The sequence below is a fragment of the Bos mutus genome, chromosome 2 (assembly GCF_027580195.1).
Source record: "Bos mutus isolate GX-2022 chromosome 2, NWIPB_WYAK_1.1, whole genome shotgun sequence".
Lineage (NCBI taxonomy): Eukaryota > Metazoa > Chordata > Mammalia > Artiodactyla > Bovidae > Bos > Bos mutus.
In genome coordinates, this window is record NC_091618.1 from 124,812,352 (window position 1) to 124,835,195 (window position 22,844).

General features: G+C 37.6%; 1 pseudogene; it reads left to right on the top strand.

Annotated features, from left to right (window-relative positions):
- The first annotated feature begins 506 nt into the window (after window positions 1-506).
- Window positions 507-20,627, top strand: LOC102278127 (cyclin-dependent kinase inhibitor 3-like; annotated as a pseudogene).
- Window positions 20,628-22,844: the final 2,217 nt, after the last annotated feature.

The window sequence follows — 22,844 nt, forward strand, 5'->3', positions numbered from 1 at the left end:
TCCTACAAATATCATATCCTGAAAACTCTAGTTCATTTAAAGATAAATAAAAAAAAGAAAAAGAAAAAAAGTAGCATGGATCAACTGTGGGCTACACACCAACTCTGTGTAATGTAGCCCACCAGGCTCCTCTGTCCATGGGATTCTCCAGGCAAGAATACTGGAGTAGGTTGCCATGACCTCCTCCAGGGTTTCTTCTTGACCCAGGGATCAAACATGCATCTTTTATGTCTCTTGTATCAGTAGGCGAGTTCTTTACCACTAGCCCCACTTAGGAAGCCCCATTATTCAAGGGAAGAGGTCAAAATTTGAACATTCACAGGAGTCTGAGAAACGTTGGTTCCAACCCTCTTGGATAACTTTGAGGGATTCACAACTTCAGTGGAGGAAGCAACTTCAGAGAGAACTAAAATTAGTACAGCCTGAATACATTAACGCATTGCTACAATCTCATGATAAAATGTTAATGAGAGGCAGTGGCCGATCAGGATGTGGGGTGGCCCACAATGAAGCCACCTAGCTCAATGCAGACATGTGAGTTTGACTCATCAGAAGAAGAGCCTATTGAAGATGAATAGACTCTAATTCAGATGATCATGGCTACCCCTATCATGAGTGAATTGTTCTCAGTTTCTTGGTTTATGTGTTCTTCCAGTTTGTAAATTTGAAAATGTTAGAAGAAATATCCAAAAAGATACAGAAGAACTAAAGAGCTATGGTATACAAGACATATTTGTTTCTGCACCAGAGGGGAACTGTCAAAATACAGAGCTCCGAACCGTTTGGATCACTACCATCAGTATGGAATTATCACTCATCATCATTCAATTTCAGATGGAGGGACTCCTGACATCACCAGCTGCTGTGAAATTATGGAGGAGCTTGAAATTTGCCTTAAAAATAACCAAAAAACCTTAATACACTGTTATGGAGGACTTGGGAGATCTTGTCTTGTAGCTGTTGCCTCCCCCTATACTGTCTGACATAGTATCACCACAGCAAGCCATGACAGCCTGAGGGACCTGAGAGGATCTGGAGCAATACAGACCAGAAGATCAGATCAGATCAGTCGCTCAGTTGTGTCTGGCTCTTTGCGACCCCATGAATTGCAGCATGCCAGGCCTCCCTGTCCATCACCATCTCCCAGAGTTCACTCAGAATCACGTCCATTGAGTCAGTGATGCCATCCAGCCATCTCATCCTCTGGCATCCCCTTCTCCTCCTGCCCTCAATTCCTCCCAGCATCAGAGTCTTTTCCAATGAATCAATTCTTCACATGAGGTGGCCAAAGTACTGGAGTTTCAGCTTTAGCATCATTCCTTCCAAAGAAATCCCAGGGCTGATCTCCTTCAGAAGGGACTGGTTGGATCTCCTTGCATTCCAAGGGACTCTCAAGAGTCTTCTCCAACACCACAGTTCAAAAGCATCAGTTCTTCGGCGCTCAGCCTTCTTCACAGTTCAACTCTCACATCCATACATGACCATAGGAAAAACAATAGCCTTGACTAGACGGACCTTTGTTGGCAAAGTAATGTCTCTGCTTTTGAATATGCTATCTAGCTTGGACATTACTTTTCTTCCAAGGAGTAAGCGTCTTTTAATTTCATGGCTGCAGTCACCATCTGCAGTGATTTTGGAGCCACCAAAAAATAAAGCCTGACACTGTTTCCACTGTTTCCTCATCTATTTCCCATGAAGTGATGGGACCGGATGCCATGATCTTTGTTTTCTGAATGTTGAGCTTTAAGCCAAGATTTTCACTCTCCACTTTCACTTTCATCAAGAGGTTTTTGAGTTCATCTTCACTTTCTGCCATAAGGGTGGTTTCATCTGCATATCTGAGGTTATTGATATTTCTCCCAGCAATCTTGATTCCAACTTGTGTTTCTTCCAGTCCAACGTTTCTCATGATGTACTCTGCATATAAGTTAAATAAGCAGGGTGACAATATACAGCCTTGACGTACTCCTTTTCTTATTTGGAACCAGTCTGTTGTTCCATGTCCAGTTCTAACTGTTGCTTCCTGACCTGCATATAGGTTTCTCAAGAGGCAGGTCAGGTGGTCTGGTATTTCCATCTCTTTCAGAATTTTCCAGTTTATTGAGGTCCACACAATCAAAGGCTTTGGCATAGTCAAGAAAGCAGAAATAGATGTTTTTCTGGAACTCTCTTGCTTTTTCGATGACCCAGCGGATGTTGGCAATTTGATATCTGGTTCCTCTGCCTTCTCTAAAACCAGCTCGAACATCAAGAAGTTCACGGTTCATGTATGGCTGAAGCCTGGCTTGGAGAATTTTGAGCATTACTTTACTAGCGTGTGAGATGAATGTAACTGTGTGGTAGTTTGAGCATTCTTTGGCATTGCCTTTCTTTGGGATTGGAATGAATACTGACCTTTTCCAGTTCTGTGGCCACTGACTGCCGAGTTTTCCAAATTTGCTGGGATATTGAGTGCAGCACTTTCACAGCATAATCTTTCAGGATTTGAAATAACTCAACTGTAATTCCATCACCTCCACAAGCTTTGTTCATAGTGATGCTTTCTAAGGCCCACTTGACTTCACATTTCAGGATGTCTGGCTCTAAGTGAGCAATCATACCATCGTAATTCTCTTGGTCACGAAGATCTTTTTTGTACAGTTCTTCTCTGTATTCTTGCCACCTCTTCTTAATATCTTCTGCTTCTGTTAGGTCCATACCATTTCTGTCCTTTATCGAGCCCATCTTCGCATGAAATGTTCCCTTGGTATCTCTAATTTTCTTGAAGAGATCTCTGGTCTTTCCCATTCTGTTATTTTCCTCTATTTCTTTGCATTGACTGCTGAGGAAGGCTTTCTTATCTCTTCTTGATATTCTTTGAAACTCTGTATTCAGATGCATATATCTTTCCTTTTCTCCTTTGCTTTTCACTTCTCTTCTTTTCACAGCTATTTCTAAGGCCTCCCCAGACAGCCATTTTGGTCTTTTCCATTTCTTTTCCATGGGGATGGTCTTGATCCCTGTCTCCTGTACAATGTCACGAACCACTGTCCATGGTTCATCAAGCACTCTATCAGATCTAGTCCCTTAAATCTATTTCTCACTTCCAGTGTATAATCATAAGGGATTTGATTTAGGTCATACCTGAATGCTCTAGTGGTTTTCCCTACTGTCTTCAGTTTAAGTCTGAATTTGGCAATAAGGAGTTCATGATCTGAGCCACAGTCAGCTCCCAGTCTTGTTTTTGCTTTATAGAGCTTCTCCATCTTCTGCTACTAAGAATATAATCAACCTGATTTCAGGTTGACCATTTGGTGATGTCCATGTGTAGAGTCTTTTCTTGTGTTGTTGGAAGAGGGTGTTTGGTATGACCAGTGTGTTCTCTTGGCAAAATTCTATTAACCTTTGCCCTGCTTCATTCCGTATTCCAAGTCCAAAATTGCCTGTTACTCCAGGTGTTTCCTGACTTTCTACTTTTGCATTCCAGTGCCCTATAAAGAAAAGGACATCTTTTTTGGGTGTTAGTTCTAAAAGGTCTTGTTTGTCTTCATAGAACAGTTCAAGTTTAGCTTGAACTCCAACCAGTGTTACTGGTTGGAGCATAGACTTGGATTACTGTGATATTGACTGGTTTGCCTTGGAAATGAACAGAGATCATGGGTGGCGGCTGAGAGGAACTACCCCATGCCCAAGGAGTGGTAGCTGCGCCGGCACAGGAAGGCCTAAACGAGCTACTCCTTGTTCAAGGTCAGGAGGGGCAGCGGTGAGGAGATACCCCTCATTCAAGGTAAGGAGCAGTGGCTGCGCTTTGCTGGAACAGCTGTGAAGAGATACTCCACGTCCAAGGTAAGAGAAACCCAAGTAAGATGGTAGGTGTTGCAAGAGGGCAGACAAACTGAAGCCATAATGACAGAAAACTAGTCAGTATAATCACACGAGGATCACAGCCTTGTCTAACTCAATTAAGCTAAGCCATGCACTGTGGGGCCACAAAAGATGGGTGGGTCATGGTGGAAAGGTCTGACAGAATGTGGTACACTGGAGAAGGGAATGGCAAGTGAAGTGAAGTGAATTGAAGTCACTCAGTAGTGTCCGACTCTTAGCGACCCCATGGACTGCAGCCCACCAGGCTCCTCCATCCATGGGATTTTCCAGGCAAGAGTACTGGAGTGGGGTGCCATTTCCTTCTCTGGGGAATGGCAAACCACTTCAGTATTATTGACTTAAGAACCCCATGAATAGTATGAAAAGCCAAAATGATAGGATACTGAAAGAGGAACTCCCCAGGTCAGTAGGTGCCCAATATGCTACTGGAGATCAGTTGAGAAATAACTTCAGAAAGAATGAAGGGATGGAGCCAAAGCAAAATCAATACCCAGTTGTGAATGTGACTGGTGATAGAAGCAAGGTCTGATGCTGTAAAGAGCAATATTGCATGGGAACCTGGAATGTTAGGTTCATAAATCAAGGTAAATTAAAGTGGTCAAACAGGAGATGGCAAGAGTGAATGTCAACATTCTAGGAATGAGCGAACTCCAATGGACTGGAATGGGTGAATTTAACTCAGATGACCATTATATCTACTACTGTGGGCAGGAATCCCTTAGAAGAAATGGAGTAGCCATCATGGTCAATAAAAAACTACATTGCTTAGTGAAGATGGTGAAGTCACTCAGTCGTGTCCAACTCTTTGCGACCCCATGGATGGTAGCCAACCAGGCTCCTCAGTCCATGGGGTTTTCCAGGCAAGAATACTGGCGTGGGTTGCCATTTCCTTCTCCAGGGGATCTTCCCTACCCAAGGATCGAACCCTGGTCTCCTGCATTGTAGGCAGACGCTTTACAATCTGAGCCACCGGGGAAGTCTTAGTCATATAAAACGTTTTCTCTACTTTAATCTCAGAGCTAATGATTGCACAACAAAATAACTCATCTTGCTCAAGGATATGTTTTACCTTAAACTCTGTACCAATTGTTATATGACAACAGTGTAACCTACTGGAGGACATGTTTCTCCTTCTTAAGAACTTTCTGGCTAATCCTGTCAATTTAAAGTGTATGATGTAGGAGTGTGTCTGGTTCAGTTCAGTTCAGTTGCTCAGTCATGTCCGACTTCTGTGACCGCATGATTTGCAGCATGCCAGGCCTCCCTGTCCATCACCAACTCCCAGAGTTCACTCAAACTCATGCCCATCGAGTCGGTGATGCCATCCAGCCATCTCATCCTCTGTCGTCCCTTTCTCCTCCAGCCCCCAATCCCTCCCAGCATCAGAGTCTTTTCCAATGAGTCAACTCTACTCATGAGGTGGCCAAAGTATTGGAGTTTCAGCTTCAGCATCAGTCCTTCCAATGAACATCCAGGACTGATCTCCTTTAGGATGGACTTGTTGGATCTCCTTGCAGTCCAAGGGACTCTCAAGAGTCTTCTCCAACACCGCAGTTCAAAAGCATCAATTTTCAGCGCTCAGCTTTCTTCACAGACCAACTCTCACAGTTCTCACTCAGTCACAACTCTCACTCCAACATACATACATGACCCTGGAAAAAGCATAGCCTTGACTAAATGGACCTTTGTTGGCAAAGTAATGTCTCTGCTTTTCAATATGCTATCTAGGTTGGTCATAACTTTCCTTCCAAGGAGTAAGCGTCTTTTAATTTCATGGCTGCAATCACCATCTACAGTGATTTTGGAGCCCCCAAAATAGTCTGACACTGTTTCCACTGTTTCCCCATCTATTTCCCAAGAAGTGATGGGACCAGATGCCATGATCTTAGTTTTCTGAATGTTGAGCTTTAAGCCAACTTTTTCACTCTCCTCTTTCATTTTTATCAAGAGGCTTTTTAGTTCCTCTTCACTTTCTACCATAAGGGTGGTGTCATCTGCATATCTGAGGTTATTGATATTTCTACCAGCAATCTTGATTCAAGTTTGTGCTTCTTCCAGCCCAGCATTTCTCATGATGTACACTGCATAGAAGTTAAATAAGCAGGGTGACAATATACAGCCTTGACATAGGCTTTTCATAATTTGGAAACAGTCTGTTTTTCCATGTCCAGTTCTAACTGTTGCTTCCTGACGTGCATATAGGTTTCTCACGAGACAGGTCAGGTGGTCTGGTATTCCCATCTGTTTCAGAATTATCCACAGTTTATTGTGATCCACACAGTCAAAGGCTTTAGCATAGTCAATAAAGCAGAAATACATGTTTTTCTGGAACTCTCTTGCTTTTTCCATGATCCAGCAGATGTTGGCAATTTGATCTCTATTTTCTCTGCTTTTTGTAAAACCAGCTTGAACATCTGGAAGTTCACAGCTCATATATTGCTGAAGCCTGGCTTGGAGAATTTTGAGCATTACTTTACTAGCATGTGAGATGAGTGTAATTGTGTGGTAGTTTGAGCATTCTTTGGCATTGCCTTTCTTTGGGATTGGAATGAAAACACCTTTTCCAGTCCTGTGGTCACTGCTGAGTTTTCCAAATTTGCTGGCATATTGAGTGCAGTACTTTCACAGCATCATCTTCCAGGATTTGAAATAGCTCAACTGAAATTCCATCACCTCCACTCTCTTTGTTTATAGTGATGCTTTCTAAGGCCCACTTGACTTCACATTCCAGGATGTCTGGCTCTAAGTGACTGATCATAACATCGTGATTGTCTTGGTCATGAAGCTCTTTTCTGTATAATTCTTTTGTGTATTCTTGCCACCCCTTCTTAATATCTTCTGCTTCTGTTAGGTCCATACCATTTCTGTCCTTTATCGAGCCCATGTTTGCATGAAATGTTCCCTTGGTATGTCTAATTTTCTTGAAAAGATTTCTAGTCTTTCCCATTCTGTTGTTTTCCTCTATTACTTTTCATTGGTCACTGAGGAAGGCTTTCTTATAGCTTCCTTGCTATTCTTTGGAACTCTGCATTCAGATGCTTATATCTTTCCTTTTCTCCTTTGCTTTTTGCTTTTCTTCTTTCCACAGCTATTTCTAAGGCCTCCTTATACAGCCATTTTGTTTTTTTGCATTTCTTTTTCTTGGGGATTGTCTTGATCCCTGTCTCCTTACAATGTCATGAACCTCAGTCCATAGTTCATCAGGCACTCTGTCTATCTGATCTAGTCCCTTAAATCTATTTCTCACTTCTATTGTAAATCATAAGGGATTTGATTTAGGTTATACCTGAATCGTCTAGTGGTTTTCCTCACTTTCTTCAATTTCAGTCTGAATTTGGCAATAAGGAGCTCATGATCTGAGCCACAGTCCACTCCTGGTCCTGTTTTTGCTGACTGTATAGAGTTTCTCCATCTTTTGCTACTAAGAATATAATCAACCTGATTTCAGGTTGACCATTTGGTCATGTCCATGTGTAGAGTTTTCTCTTGTGTTGTTGGAAGAGGGTGTTTGGTATCACCACTGTGTTCTCTTGGCAAAACTGTATTAGTCTTTGCCCTGCTTCATTTGTATTCCAAGTCCAAAATTGCCTGTTACTCCAGGTGTTTCTTAACTTCCTATTTTTGCATTTCAGTCCCCTATAATGAAAAGGACATCTTTTTGGGTGTTAGTTCTAAAAGGCCTTGTAGCTTTTATTAGAACCATTCAACTTCAGCTTCTTCAGCGTTAGTGGTTGGGGCATAGACTTGGATTACTGGGATATTGAATGATTTCCTTGGAAAAGAACAGAGATCATTCTGTCGTTTTTGAGATTGCATCCAAGTACTGCATTTCAGACTCTTTTGTTGACCATGATGGCTACTCCATTTCTTCTAAGGGATTCCTGCCCACTGTCCTAGATACAATGGTCATCTGAGTTAAATTCACCCATTCCAATCCATTTGAGTTTGCTGATTCCTAGAATGTCAACATTCACTCTTGCCATCTCCTATTTGACCACTTCCAATCTGCCTTGATTCATGGACCTAACATTCCAGGTTCCTATGCAATATTGCTCTTTACAGCATCAGGCCTTGCTTCTATCACCAGTCACTTCCACAACTGGATATTGTTTTTTCTTTGGCTCCATCCCTTCATTCTTTCTGGAGTTATTTCTCAACTGATCTCCAGTAGCATATTGGGCACCTATATGTGTGTGTCTGGTAAGTTCTTTCTATTGTTAGTTCTAATACTATTCTCTTAAAATATAAATTGTGTAAGTGGATCTGGTAAGACCTTTACAACCTTCAGACAGTCTTTTGATTTACTGTTATAGCCAACTGAAAAAACATATAGTTCCCTTGCTAAGACTAGCGAGGGAGGCACTCTTTGTCCCCCTCTTGATGTCTGTGTCAGAGGCTTTCTCTGTCCTTTATCACTGTAATAAAACTTCTGCCACACAGAGGCTCTGAGTGATCAAGCCTAGTCCTTGACCCTGAAGTCAAATCTTCTTCTTCAGAGGTCAGGAATCTGACATCTTTCACCATAAGCTATCAAACTCATAATTACTTGGCAATATAACACTCTTTACTCAGTAACTGATAGAATAAACAGGAAACAAATCAATAAACATATAAATAACATTAACTGCACTGTCAATAAACTTGACCTGATTGGCATAGAAAATATACTCAACAGGAGAATACATATTATTCTTTGAACACATGGAACAGTCACCAAGTTAGAGCACATACTGGATAATCAAACAAATATGAATACATTTAAAATAATTGAAATTAAAAATTAAACAAAAATAAAGTAGAAATCAATAATAGGGATATATGTTGAAACAAATCCCAAATAGAAAATTAAACAACATATTTATAAGCAAACCATGGGTCACAGAGTATGTTTCAAAGGAAAAATGTATATTTTGATGTAACTGTAAATGAAAAGAAAATATATCAAAATTGTGAAGTACAATTAAAGTGATTTAGAGAAAAACTTATAGCAAGAAATGTTTATATTAGAAAATAAGAAATAGCAATAAGTAAGTAACCTGTGCTTTTCCTTTTAAAAAAATGGAGAAGTAAGAACAAATTAAACCCAAGCAAAGGTAGGAATAATAAAAATTAGAGCAGAAATCAATGATATTGAGAATAGAGAAACAATACAAAAAATCAAATCCTGGTTTCTGAGCAAAGGGTATTATCAGTGATAAAGAATTGTATTTGATTAAAACAAAGGAATCAATTCCTCAGGGGACATAACAATCCCAAATATTTGTCCATATAATAACATAATTTCAAAATAAAGAAAGCAAAAGCCAGTAAAAATTAAATATGAAAATAGATAATCCACAATTAAGTTTAGAGATTTTAATGTTCTTCCCTTTAAAATTAATAGAATTAAGCATGAAAAATCAGTAACAGTATAGCATATCTGACAACTAACAACACACTGAGATGACAGAATAGTGACAAATAATAGGAGAATGCATTCATTTCAAAGGTACACAAAATATTTCCCAAGATAGGTTGTATCTTCTATAAAAACAGTCTCAATAATTTGTAAAAGAATCAAGTCATACAAATTTTTATCTCTAATTGCAATAAAATTAAAGTAAAATCAATAACAAAATGATGTCTGAAGCAGAATCTCTCAAAATTAGTTTACCTAAATAATGCACTTTAAAATAACTTATGGACCAAATGAGAAATCAAAAAGGAATTTAATGAATATCTCATACAGAATGAAAATGAAATTTCAATATGTCATAATTTGTGAGAATATGTGAAATGCCATTACATCACTTTGGGAGGAATGTTACAGCATAAATAAATTAGAAGAAAAGTGTGGTTCAGCCAGTGGCCACAACTTCTACTTTTTAAGAAAACAAAGAGCTAATAAACCAAAAGTAAGTAGAAGTAAGAAAGCAAGAAAGACCAGAGTGGAAATCAATGAAATATAAAAGACAAAACCTATAGGGAAAATCAATGAAACCAAAAGTTGATTTTACTGACAGGAATGATAAAAGTGATAATCCATCAGTCAGTATAATCAAACAAAACAAAGAGAAAGAGCACAGTTATAAATTTCAGGCAAAAAGGAATGTAGACATTTGTTAGACCTGAATTTATTAAAGAAATTGTATTTGTAATTAAAACCTTCCCACTAAAAAATAATTCTATGACTACATGGCCTTAGTGATAGATTATCAAAACTTTAGTGAAGAAATAGAGCTAATAATAATCAAGTTTCCATAAGAGTGAAAAAAAATGAAGAAATGTTTCCCAACATTTTCTATGATGGCAGAAATAAAACCAAAGACCTCAAAAGAAAAATAAATTAATGGCCAATGTTCCTTTTATATAAAGATGTGTAATTTGTAAAAGCTTTTTCACACCAAATCCAACTACATATTAAAATCATTAATATAGCACGTTCAAGTGTTATTAATATTTATTCTGAGTCTAATTTATTTTTACATTTGAAGATCAGTTAATGTAACTTATTACATTAACCGAGAGACCAAGCCAATAGACAAAGAAAAAGCTCTCAGCAAACTAGGAAAAAGGAACTTCCTCAACTTAATTGTGATCAATTATGGAAAAACTACAGCTGTTACATTTAATCATGAACGACTGAATATTTACCCCGAAATCAGGAATAAATGGGATTTCCACTCTCACTAATTCAACATTATATTGGAGGTTCTAACAAGTTCAATGACAAAAGGCGGAAAAAAGCATTGTGTTTAGAAAAGTAAAAGTATTCACAGATGATATTATTTTCTATGTAAAAAAACTGACACAATCCATGAAAAACCTCCTAGAAGGAATGAAATGGTTCAGGAAAATTCAAGATACAAGATCAATGTACAGAAATCAATTGTATTACTTCTTTAATCAACAAGCACATGTAACTTTAAAATAAATATATTACTACAAATAATTACTACTGAAAAATTTACAAGTAAACTTTACAAAACACACAAGACTTACACATTGAAATCTATAAATCATTGCTGACTACAAGTGAAGAAAACCTAAATAGATAATGAGCTACACTATGCTCATTGGTTGATATACTCAAATTATTAAGATGTCAATTTTTCTAAATAGATCTATAATTTCAACACTATTCAATTGAAATTCCAGCAACCATCAATTGTAGAAATTAAAAAACTGATTATAAAATTCATATGGAAATGCAAAGGACCTTGATTAGTCAAAACAACTTTGGAAAAGAATGGAACTGATGTAGGAACACTATTTTGCAGAATCATTATACAGCTTCAGTAATCAAGATAAAGAGGTATTGACATAAGGACAGACAACCTGATAAATCAACACAGTGAGAACTATGTAATAAGCCAACACTAAGTGGAAAATTCATGCTCTACAAAACTTCAAAGGCAATTCAAGGAGAAATTATCACTTTTCAACAAAGGATATTAAAACAATTGAATACCCATAGGTGGAAAACCAGTTTTTAATCTATGCCATATAACATTGAACAAAAATTAATTGACAGTGAATCATAGAACTAATTGTAAAACACAACATGAAAAAATTTCTAAAAGAAAACATGAGAAAAATCTCTGAGATCTTGATTAGGGAAATATTTTAAATATTTTGCCGAGATATTTAGAACCAAAACATAATCCATGAAAGACGAATTGACAAATTAGACCTCAGATGAATTAAATCCAGACATTGTTAGGGGAATGAAAAGATGAGCCACAAAGAGAAAACATTTGAAACTTACATATCTGTTAAAATTCTTCTAGCTAGAATACGTTAAAAATTCTTTTTCAATTTCAATAATAAAAAACATTCTTTACACAAGTAAATGGTTTGAACACATGCTATTGGGAAGATTCGCCTGGAGAAGGGAATGACAAACCACTCCATCATTCTTGCCTGGAGAATTCCATGGACAGAGGAGCTTGGTGGGCTATAGTCCATGGGGTCGCAAAGAGTCGGACATGACTGAGTAACTATCATTTCATTTTCACTTTACCAAAGAAGATATAAAGATGACAGAGACACATGGAATATATTAGGGAAACATAAAATTAAAAACCACAACACATCTCTTAAAATGGATGAAAGACAAAAATAGATTGTACCAAATGCTACAACATAGAGGAAATTGGTGCTTCTAATTTTGCTTGTATAAATGCAACACAGTTTGACCACATTAGAAAACAGCTTCAGTTCATTTCAATCGCTCAGTTGTGTCCGACTCTTTGCGACCCCATCAATCAGCAGCATGCCAGGCCTCCCTGTCCATCACCAACTCCCGGAGTTCACCCAGACTCACGTCCATTGAGTCAGTGATGCCATCCAGCCATCTCATCCTGTCATTCCCTTCTCCTCCTGCCCTCAATCCTTCCCAGCATCAGAGTCTTTTCCAATGAGTCAACTCTTCGCATGAGGTGGCTAAAGTACTGGAGTTTCAGCTTTAGCATCATTCCTTCCAAAGAAATCCCAGGGCTGATCTCCTTCAGAATAGATTAGTTGGATCTCCTTGCAGTCCAAGGGACTCTCAAGAGTCTTCTCCAACATCACAGTTCAAAAGCATCAATTCTTCGGTGCTCAGCCTTCTTCACAGTTCAACTCTCACATCCATGCATGACCACTGGTAAAACCATAGCCTTGACTAGACAGACCTTTGTTGGCAAAGTAATGTCTCTGCTTTTCAATATGCTATCTAGGTTGGTCATAACTTTCCTTCCAAGGAGTAAATGTCTTTTAATTTCATGGCTGCAGTCACCATCTGCAGTGATTTTGGAGCCCAAAAAAATAAAGTCTGACACTGTTTCCACTGTTTCCCCATCTATTTCCCATGAAGTGATGGACCAGATGCCCTGATCTTCGTTTTCTGAATGTTGAGCTTTAAGCCAACTTTTTCACTCTCCACTTTCACTTTCATCAAGAGGCTTTTTAGGTCCTCTTCACTTTCTGTCATAAGGGTGGTGTCATCTGCATAAGTTAAAAATAAGCTTACCATATGGATCAGCATGTTCAGTGTTAATTTATGTTCACACAAAAGCTTTGATGTGAATGCTGATAGCAGTTTTATTGATAATCACCAATAAAAAAAAAGATGTATAAAATTTTGATATGTAATCTAAAGGAGTATTAGTCAGCCGTAAAAAGTAACAAAGTTTAATAGGTACAAGGATGAATTAGTAAATAATTATGGTATTATAATTAATAATATTTGGTGAAAGAAGACAGATACAACTGAATATCCACTCTATGGTTTAATTTGTATAGAATTTCATATATTTCAAGCTAATCTATCATGACAGAAAGCAGATCAGAGGTTGTATGGGGCAGGAAGTGGTTGGAAGGAGTGGGAAGGATAATTTTTGAGGATAACTGATATAGTTATATAGTTATATTGATTGAATTACTGGTTTCACAGGTGTTATGCAGGTATATATGTCTGCATATATAAAAATGTATCATATTGTGCACTCAATATGTGCAGCTTACTGCATATAAATTATACTTCACTGAAGTTTTTTTCTTAAAAAACGATTCATCAACTGCTGTTTCTCAGGCTACAACATTTACACATTTAATTCAATTATTCAAATGATTTCAGAAGTGTCTACAGTTAGGGTGCAAGCAAATTGAATTTTTAGACAAAAGTGCATGAGGCACTTCCTCAAGAAATCTATTTTCAAAGACAACTGTTAACTTGCCATCAGGTGTCAGTTGAGACTAAATGGCATACATACATCAGGTAATCCTCAGCCCAGAATAACTATCATGTCTCTGGTAATGCAAGTAAGACATACAGATATAAAAGGAGCTGCTTAGCAGCTATTTGGCAATAAAATGTATAATATCACACAGACTATAAATCTCTCGAAAAAGAAGGTAAGGTGTTTAGTGGAAGAGAATAAGGGCAAATCTACACCATTACTAAAGCTGAGGGAACTATTTAGTAATAGAATAGGCCTGTGTCCTCAGAAGAGGAGCTGGAAATTTATAGATCCTAAAGCCATAATAAGCTGGCAGTATGGTCATGTAAACAGGCCCTAGATAATTATGTGGTAAAACCATCCCCATTTCCCACACTCAAAATTCTGAAAATATCTGTGGAAATTTAGAGAGAAAATTGGGGTGAATCATGAAGACTCATCAACAAAACCTGGTAGCTAGCTCAGAAATGGATTGGATTACTTAAATTACTGACTATATCAGATCCTTAGAACTGGGTTCAGACCTGGGTTCATGAAATAAATGGACTTAAGTAGTGCAAAGATGGATCAAGTGATTACATATTTGCTTCCACATGTTGAAGTAACAAATGTGGGGTAACTTACTGTACTTCCTTATCAGCAGGAAAGAAATGATGTGAAGATGGCTTTAGACAAAATTCCCCAAGAAAAAGTACCTGTTAGCTGGTGAGTAGGCTATAGTGGACCCTACTAGGAGCCCTACAGGAGACACAAATGGGCACTGCTTGAATTAAAAACTATTCTGTAACAGATCCAACCATAGTGAGCGTAATTGAAACTTGAAACTTAACTTCAAAAAACCTAAGATCATGACATCTGGTCCCATTGCTTCATGGCAAATATTAAGAGAAGGGGCAAGTGGAATTAGAGACAGATTTTTATTTTCTTGGGCTCCAAAATCACTGCTGATGGTGACTGCAGCCCCACGGACAGAGGCTACAGTTCACAGGGTCAAAAAGAGTCGGACAGACTGAGGGACTAAGCACAGCACACAGTACATTTATGATGCTACCTGGTAAACAAAACCCTGAAAGCCTAATGTGTAGTTTTATGAAGTATGTCCTAAGATTTGAAGCAATGACTATTATACATAGGCCTTCTTTTCCTGTAATCAGAATACAAAGATCTGGGAATCAAGGTGCAGGGGTGGCCCTTCTCATGAATATACCTAAAGGTTCATTGAAGTAATTTTTTATTTTTTTTTCTGAAACTTTAAATATGGCTCAATAGGACAATGCAAAGTTCTTATCTCAGTGTCTGACAAATTACTTAGAAAATAATAGTTTTTATGTGTATCACTGGGCCTCCCTGGTGGCTCAGCAGTAAAGAATCTGCAATGCAGGAGACATAGGAGACACAAGTTCTATCCCTGGTAGGGAAGATCCCTGGAGGATGAAATGGAAACCCACTCCAGTAATCTTGCCTGTGAAATCCCATGGACAGAGGATCCTGGCAGGCTATAGTCCATGGGGTCACAAAGATTTGGACATGACTGAGCGACTGATGGACACACCTGCACACACTACAACGTATTATCAGATGACCACTCATTTGGATATGGAATTTAGGATAATATAGTGGAAGGAGGCTTAATTCATTTATACTTTTTAATTGAAATATAGATGATTTACATTATTACATAAGTTGTATAGCACAGGGAACGAAATCAATTACAGAGGAATAGCACCTTTATGAAGTTCATAGGCAGAAATTTGTAAGAAAATAAACATGCAAAGACCACAGTAATAACTTTTATTTCCAGCTACAAATTTCAAAAATTTAATAAATCTATATACCTATCACAAACCAGTTAGGCATACAAATATTAAAAATGAAATTATCTCAAGCTTGAATTGATGAGTCTGGAAAACAGTCATTGTCTTGTGAGTTGACATTATTACTTCAAGTTAAGGATATTCTTAGGCAAGTATTATATGTACTGTAGTAATAGATTACTACTTTTAAATTATCTTTTGGCAAGCTTAAAAAATAAGTTAAAACTCTGTGTGTGTGTTGGGGGTAGTTTCGGTGTGAGAATGAGAGGAAAGTTGTTTAAGAGGTATTTTTAAAGAATAAAATTGTATAATTCCTAGAAAAATATCCTATTTTCTTCTTGAAACAGACTGGATATCTGATATTTATATTGAATTCCTATACCCTACATAATCCTGTGATAATCCCTAGCTGATTAGAATGTTTTATCATATTTAGAAATTAATATAAATATTTTAGGGGAGAAATAGAATGGAAAAAGGAGAACAACCCATGGCTTAAAATCCAAACAAGAAATTTCAGGCTCAGAAAAATAGCAACACAACATAATGCTCTATTAGATTAACACTAGAATAAAGTAATTAAGATAAAGGTAAAAATTAGGTGGCACTTAAAGGTACAAGATATATCACATGTAGTTAAAATAATCCTAAATACAGTATAAACTCCACAAAACCTTCCTCAAGCTTAAGAAATAAAACTTTTTAAAAGATCAAGACTAATCAGAGTTCAAGATGGATTTTGTTTGATTTTTATTGCCGGGAGGACTGTTTTATCCAGGAAGATATTCAAGCTTTCTGTCATATGAGTACTTGCCTGTGTCATTCTTTTAAAAGGAAAATTGACTGCCTCAGCTTCTTCCCCTGGAAACACCTTAAAAATAAACTGTGGCACCTAAATCTTAATCTAGTTTTTGTTATAGAACCATTATTGGTGGTGAAAAGAGTCACAGGGTGATTTAATAAAGATTATTGTTCTTTCTCTTGTTCTCTTATGAATTTTTTAGCTATTCTGTTTGGGTTTGAAAGTTTTAATATAACAACTCCTAATCTATGATTTTTGGTATGACTTGTTGAAATAGACTCTACTTTTCATTACCAGATGAGGTATTGATCCTTTAAAGGGCATATCTACATGATCTCTCTACTCAATTTCAAAAGCCCGATGCTATTGCTCCTCTCTTGAAGTCAAGCAACTCTTTGTTTAAGGGAATTGATACTATGTATGTCCTAAATAAAATTTACTCTGCACTTCTGCTAATAACAGTGCAGAAAAATAGCATAGAACATTTATTTTTGAAAGGTCTTTCTCCCCAACTTCCAAATATAGATTTTTGTCACCCCATTATATACTGATAAATGTAATAAAATGTATAGAACTTATGTGAAGCTTAATTTTTAAAATATTTATCTCAATCTGAACTTTTCTACTGGTCCTTAATGACAGGAAACCCCTACACACATAGAATTTACTGTAGAAGGCAGCAGAAGGCAGATAGTTCTCAGTACTAAATTCATTTAAATAAAAAAAATTCCAAACAGCTAAAAACAGCAGTAGAAAATCAAGAATTAAATGTCATTGCAACACAACCCAGTGACAAGAATCAATGCCTATTCAGTTTTTAAAATTCACATCAGATTGTACATTTCCAGAGGCCACTGCAACAAGGCAAGAAATGAATAAATCTTAATCAAATGTTAAGGTGATGGAATAGTGGACAGAGTTGAGAAATACTTAGAAGATGGTAAAATAAGAAGGACTGAATACATTTGAATGAACATTATGTATAAAAAAGGGAAGGAATAAATGATGATGATGAGGCTTCTAAGTCCTAACCATTAAAATGATGTCATGCATAGGAATCACAGACAAATTGTCATAACACCAAGGAATGCATATATAAAATAGAAGTTATTGGGGAAACCTGCAATCACATAGCAATAGAACAACTAAAATGGAAAATGTTATGTATGCATGCATGTGAAGTTGCTTTAATCATGTCTGACTCTTTGCAACCCTATCGACTGTAGCCCACCAACCTTCTCTGTGCATGTAATTCTGTAGAGAAGAATACTGGAGTGGGTTGCCATGCCCTCTTCCGGGGGATTTTCTCAAGGAGGGATCAAACCCGTGTCTCACGTCTACCTGCATTGACAAGTTCTTTACCACTAGGACCAACTGGGAAAATGTTATCTTCCAGCTTAACCAGGCAAATAGCCTGTATGTATTATGACCTAATTTTGTCTCTATTTTTAGGATTTCTAATATTTTGTATTGGACACGCAAAAGTTTTTCTCAAATTTCATAACCCTCCTCTCTTATTTTCTATATATATTTTCTTCATTTTTAAGAAAATGTCTTCAAACTTACCTTTCAAAACAATATTTTTTAAATTTCTGCTTTAGTATGGAGTAGTCATCATGGTCAACAAAAGAGTCTGAAATGCAGTACTTGGATGCAGTCTCAAAAATGACAGAACGATCTCTGTTCATTTCTAAGGCAAACCATTCAATATCACAGTAATCCAAGTCTATGCCCCAACTACTAATGCTGAAGAAGCTGAAGTTGAACGGTTCTATGAAGATCTACAAGAGCTTTTAGAACTAACACCAAAAAGAGATGTCTTTTTCATTATAGGGGACTGGATTGCAAAAGTAGGAAGTCAAGAAACACCTGGAGTAACAGGCAAATTTGGCCTTGGAATATAGAATGAAGCAGAGCAAAGGCTAATAGAGTTTTGCCAAGAGAACACACTGGTCATAGCAACACCCTCTTCCAACAACATAAGAGAAGACTCTACACATGGACATCAGCAGATGGTCAACACTGAAATCAGGTTGATTATATTCTTTGCAGCCAAAGATGGAGAAGCTCTATACAGTCAGCAAAAACAAGACCAGGAGCTGACTGTGGCTCAGATAATGAACTCTTTATTGCCAAATTCAGACTTAAATTGAAGACAGTAGGGAAAACCACTAGATCATTCAGGTATGACCTAAATCAAATCCCTTATGATTATACAGTAGAAATGAGAAATAGATTTAAGGGACTACATCTGATAGACAGAGTGACTGATGAACTATGGACGGAGGTTCGTGACATTGTACAGGAGACAGGGATCAAGACCATCCCATTGGAAAAGAAATGCAAAAAAGCAAAATGGCTGCCTGGGGAGGCCTTATAAATAGCTATGAAAAGAAAAGAAGCAAAAAGCAGAGGAGAAAAGGAAAGATATAAGCATCTGAATGCAGAGTTCCAAAGAATAGCAAGAAGAGGTAAGAAAACCTTCCTCAGAGATCAATGCAAAGAAATAGAGGAAAACAACAGAATGGGAAATACTAGAGATCGCTTCAAGAAAATTACAGATACCAAGGGAACAGTGTCAGACTTTATTTTCTGGGGCTCCAAAATCACTGCAGATGGTGACTGCAGCCATGAAATTAAAAGACACTTACTCCTTGGAAGGAAAGTTATGACCAACCTAGATAGCATATTGAAAAGCAGAGACGTTACTTTGCCAACAAAGGCCCGTCTAGTCAAGGCTATGGCTTTTCCAGTGGTCATGTATGGATATGAGAGTTAGACTGTGAAGAAAGCTGAGTGCCAAAGAATTGATGCTTTTGAACTGTGGTGTTGGAGAAGCCTCTTGAGAGTCCCTTGGACTGCAAGGAGATCCAACCAGTCCATTCTGAAGGAGATCAGCCCTGGGATTTCTTTGGAAGGAATGATGCTAAAGCTGAAACTCCAGTACTTTGGCCACCTCATGCGAAGAGTTGACTCATTGGAAAAGACTCTGATGCTGGGAGGGATTGAAGGCAGGAGGAGAAGGGGACGACAAAGGATGAGATGGTTAGATGGCATCACCAACTCGATGGACGTGAGTCTGAGTGAACTCTGGGAGTTGGTGCTGGACAGGGAGGCCTGGCGTGCTGCAATTCATGGGGTCACAAAGAGTCGGACACGACTGAGCGACTGAACTGAACTTATGTTTAATTCAAACAATTCCTGTTCTGTTCTCTTTGTACTCTTCTTCATAACAATATCTTTTTCATCTCTTTGAGGAAACTGTCTTTGGTCACCCAAACTAATTGTTCCCATCAGGTTTGTTTAAGGGTCCTTTTTATTTTTAGGAATTTTCATCCAATATTTGAGGATTCATATTTAGGAAAAAGCCATACTGAGTAGAAAGACGGCATGTTGAGGAATTCTGAATAGAAGTTTGGCATTTTTAGGCAAAGGTTACAAATGAAAACTTCAAATTGATAATCTGGTTGCATCTTCAGAAATTTATTTCAGGATAGTTATAATACTCGGATACTCTCTCTATTTCCTGTCCTGGCTTCCAATAAAAGACGTGGACCAAAAGGATGCACTGGAGTGCTATCTATGTGCCTGATGCTGATCGTTCCTGTACTGTAACATGGCATCTCCATTATCAAGTCACTGAGCTTCACTATGAGGGTAAAAGGAACGTCTCCCTTTTATAACCAAGATCCCTCTCTATATAAGGGAGTTCACTGTTTCTTTTGATGATTACAATGAATCTAACTCTTTTTTTTCCTTTAGAGATGGCATACAATTGTTCTACATCTGTTATTATTAAATCAGAATGTACTGTCTTAAAAAAATTAAACTAAATAGTTTCTAAAAAAAAAAAACAAAAACAGAGAGAGAAAGAAATGAAGGAGGGAAGAGGCATGGATTGTGTCAGTGGTGGTATGGGTTTTCAGTTTATCCTTTTGTTTTCTGTACTGTCTTCCTGAAGTTAGATGTTCCTGCATGTACTTCATGTATATGTCTCTGGATCACTGTCTCAAAAGGCCAAATTTTCACTTTTCTGCTAGTATAAGGATTTACCACTTAACAAAAAAAAGCTCACCAATTCAACAAACCTTTTTGCTTTCAAGCCAACTCTGACCCTATGTTTAAGCACTAATTTCTGAGATTTTTACGGCTTCTGCAGTGAAAATCATATTACTTTGCGTTTCTTCTGCTATAACTCAAACAGTATGTTTTTCAAATTTGCAAATTTCTGCGAATTCATGCACTTTTCAATGTCTAAAATTGTGTTATTATAGATTTCTCTTTTATTATTTTTGTACTTAAGGAAGGATTATTCATTTAGATCAAATTGGCAACATCCGTTGGATCATCAAAAAAGCAAGAGTCCAGAAAAACATCTACTTCTGCTTTATTGACTATGCCAAAGCCTTTGACTGTGTGGATCACAACAAACTGGAAAATTCTTAAAGAGATGGAATACCAGACCTACTTAGCTGCCTCCTAAGAAATCTGTATGCAGGATGAGAAGAAACAGTTAGAATGGGACATGGAAACATGGACTGGTTCCAAATTGGTAAAGGAGTATGTCAAGGCTGTAAATTGTCACCTGTCTTATTTAAGTTATATACAGAGTACATCATGCAAAATGCCAGGCTTGATGAAGCACAAGCTGGAATCAAAATTGCCAGGAGAAATATCAATAACCTCATATATGCAGATGACACCACCCTCATGGCAGAAAGCAAAGAGGAACTGAAGAGCCTCTTGATGAAAGTGAAAGAGGAGAGTGAAAAAGCTGGCTCAAAGCTCAACATTCAGAAAACTAAGATGATGATCATGGCATCTGGTCCCATCACTTCATGGCAAATAGATGTGGAAACAGTGGAAATAGTGACAGACTATTTTCTTGGGCTCCAAAATCACTGCAGATGGTGACAGCAGCCATGAAATTAAAAGATGTGTGCTCCTTGGAAGAAAAGTTATGACCAACCCAGACAGCGTATTAAAAAGCAGAGACATTACTTTGCTGACAAAGGTCCATCTAGTCAAATCTACAGTTTTTCCAGTAGTCATGTATGGACATGAGAGTTGGACTGTAAAGAAAGCTGAGCACTGATGAATTGATGCTTTTGAACTGTGGTGCTGGAGAAGACTCTTGAGAGTCCCTTGAACTCCAAGGAGATCAGATAATTCAATCCTAAAGGAAATCAGTCCTGAATATTCATTGGAAAGACAAGTACTGAACCTGAAGCTCCAATATTATGCCCACCTGATGCAAAGAACTAACTCACTGGAAAAGATCCTGACGCTGGGAAAGATTGAAGGCAGGAGGAGAAGGGGATGGCAGAGGATGAGATGATTGAATGGCATCACCAAATCGATGAACATGAATTTGAACAAGCTCTTGGAGTTGGTGATGGACAGGGAAGCCTGGTGTGCTGCAGTCAATGGGGTCGCAAATAGCCAGATACCACTGAGGAACTAAACTGAACTGAAATTTAAAGAAAATAAAATTATCATTATTTGCTGGTGATATTCTATACATTGAAAATTCCAAAGAATCAGCCAAAAAAAAAAAAACCTATCAGAATTAATCAAAATTTACGGTAAAGTGGCAGCATACAAAATTAACATAGTGATCAGTTGCATTCCTTTAAACTAATAATGAAACATCAGAAAAAGAAATAAAGAAAATCACTTAAAGCACCAAAAAATTAAAAAAAAAAACTTTTAGAACTAAATTTATCTAAGCAAGTGAAAAATCTGTACAATGAAAACTGTTAAACACAGCTGATAGAAACCAAAGATACAAACATATGGATAAATGCCCCATGTTCATGGGTCAGAAGAATTAATATTGTTAAAATGGTAAACTGCCCAGAACCATTTACACATACAATGCAACCTCAATCAAAATATATAATGCATTCAGAAAACTCAATAACAACAAAAACAAATCAATCTGATTTATAAATAAACAGAATAATTACATAGACATTTATCCAAAAAGGACATCAAAATGGCCAATGGACCCATGAAAAAATGCTCAACATACCTAACCAATACTAAGAAAGTTCAAATCAAAAGCACAATGAGCTCTTACCTCATACCTGAAGCATGACTAGCATCAAGAAGACAAGAGTCAACAGAGACTGGCAGTGAAAGGGAACTCCTATACATTTTTGGTAGAAATGTTAATTGGTCTAACCACTATAGGAAACGGTATGGAGTTTCCTCAAAAAATTAATAATAGACCTACCATATAATCCAGCAATTCCACTTCTAGGTATATACATAAAGGAAATGAAAACAAGATTTTGACCATATATATGCATTCCAGGGATTCTCTGGTGGCTCAGACAGCAAAATCTGCCTGCAATGCAAGAGACCCGGGTTCAATCCCTGGGTTAGGAAGATCCCCTGGAGAAGGGAATGGCAACTCACTCCAGTATTCTTGCCTGGAGAATCCCATGGACACAGCAGTTTGGTAGGTGACAGTCCATGGGGTTGCAAAGAGTTGGACATGACTGAGCAACTAACACTAGTATGTATTCTCATGTTTACTGCAGCATTATTAACAATAGTGAAGATATGGAAACAACCAGATGGCCACCAACAGATCAGTTCAGTTCAGTCACTCAGTCGTGTTCGACTCTTTGAGATCCCATGGACCACAGCATGCCA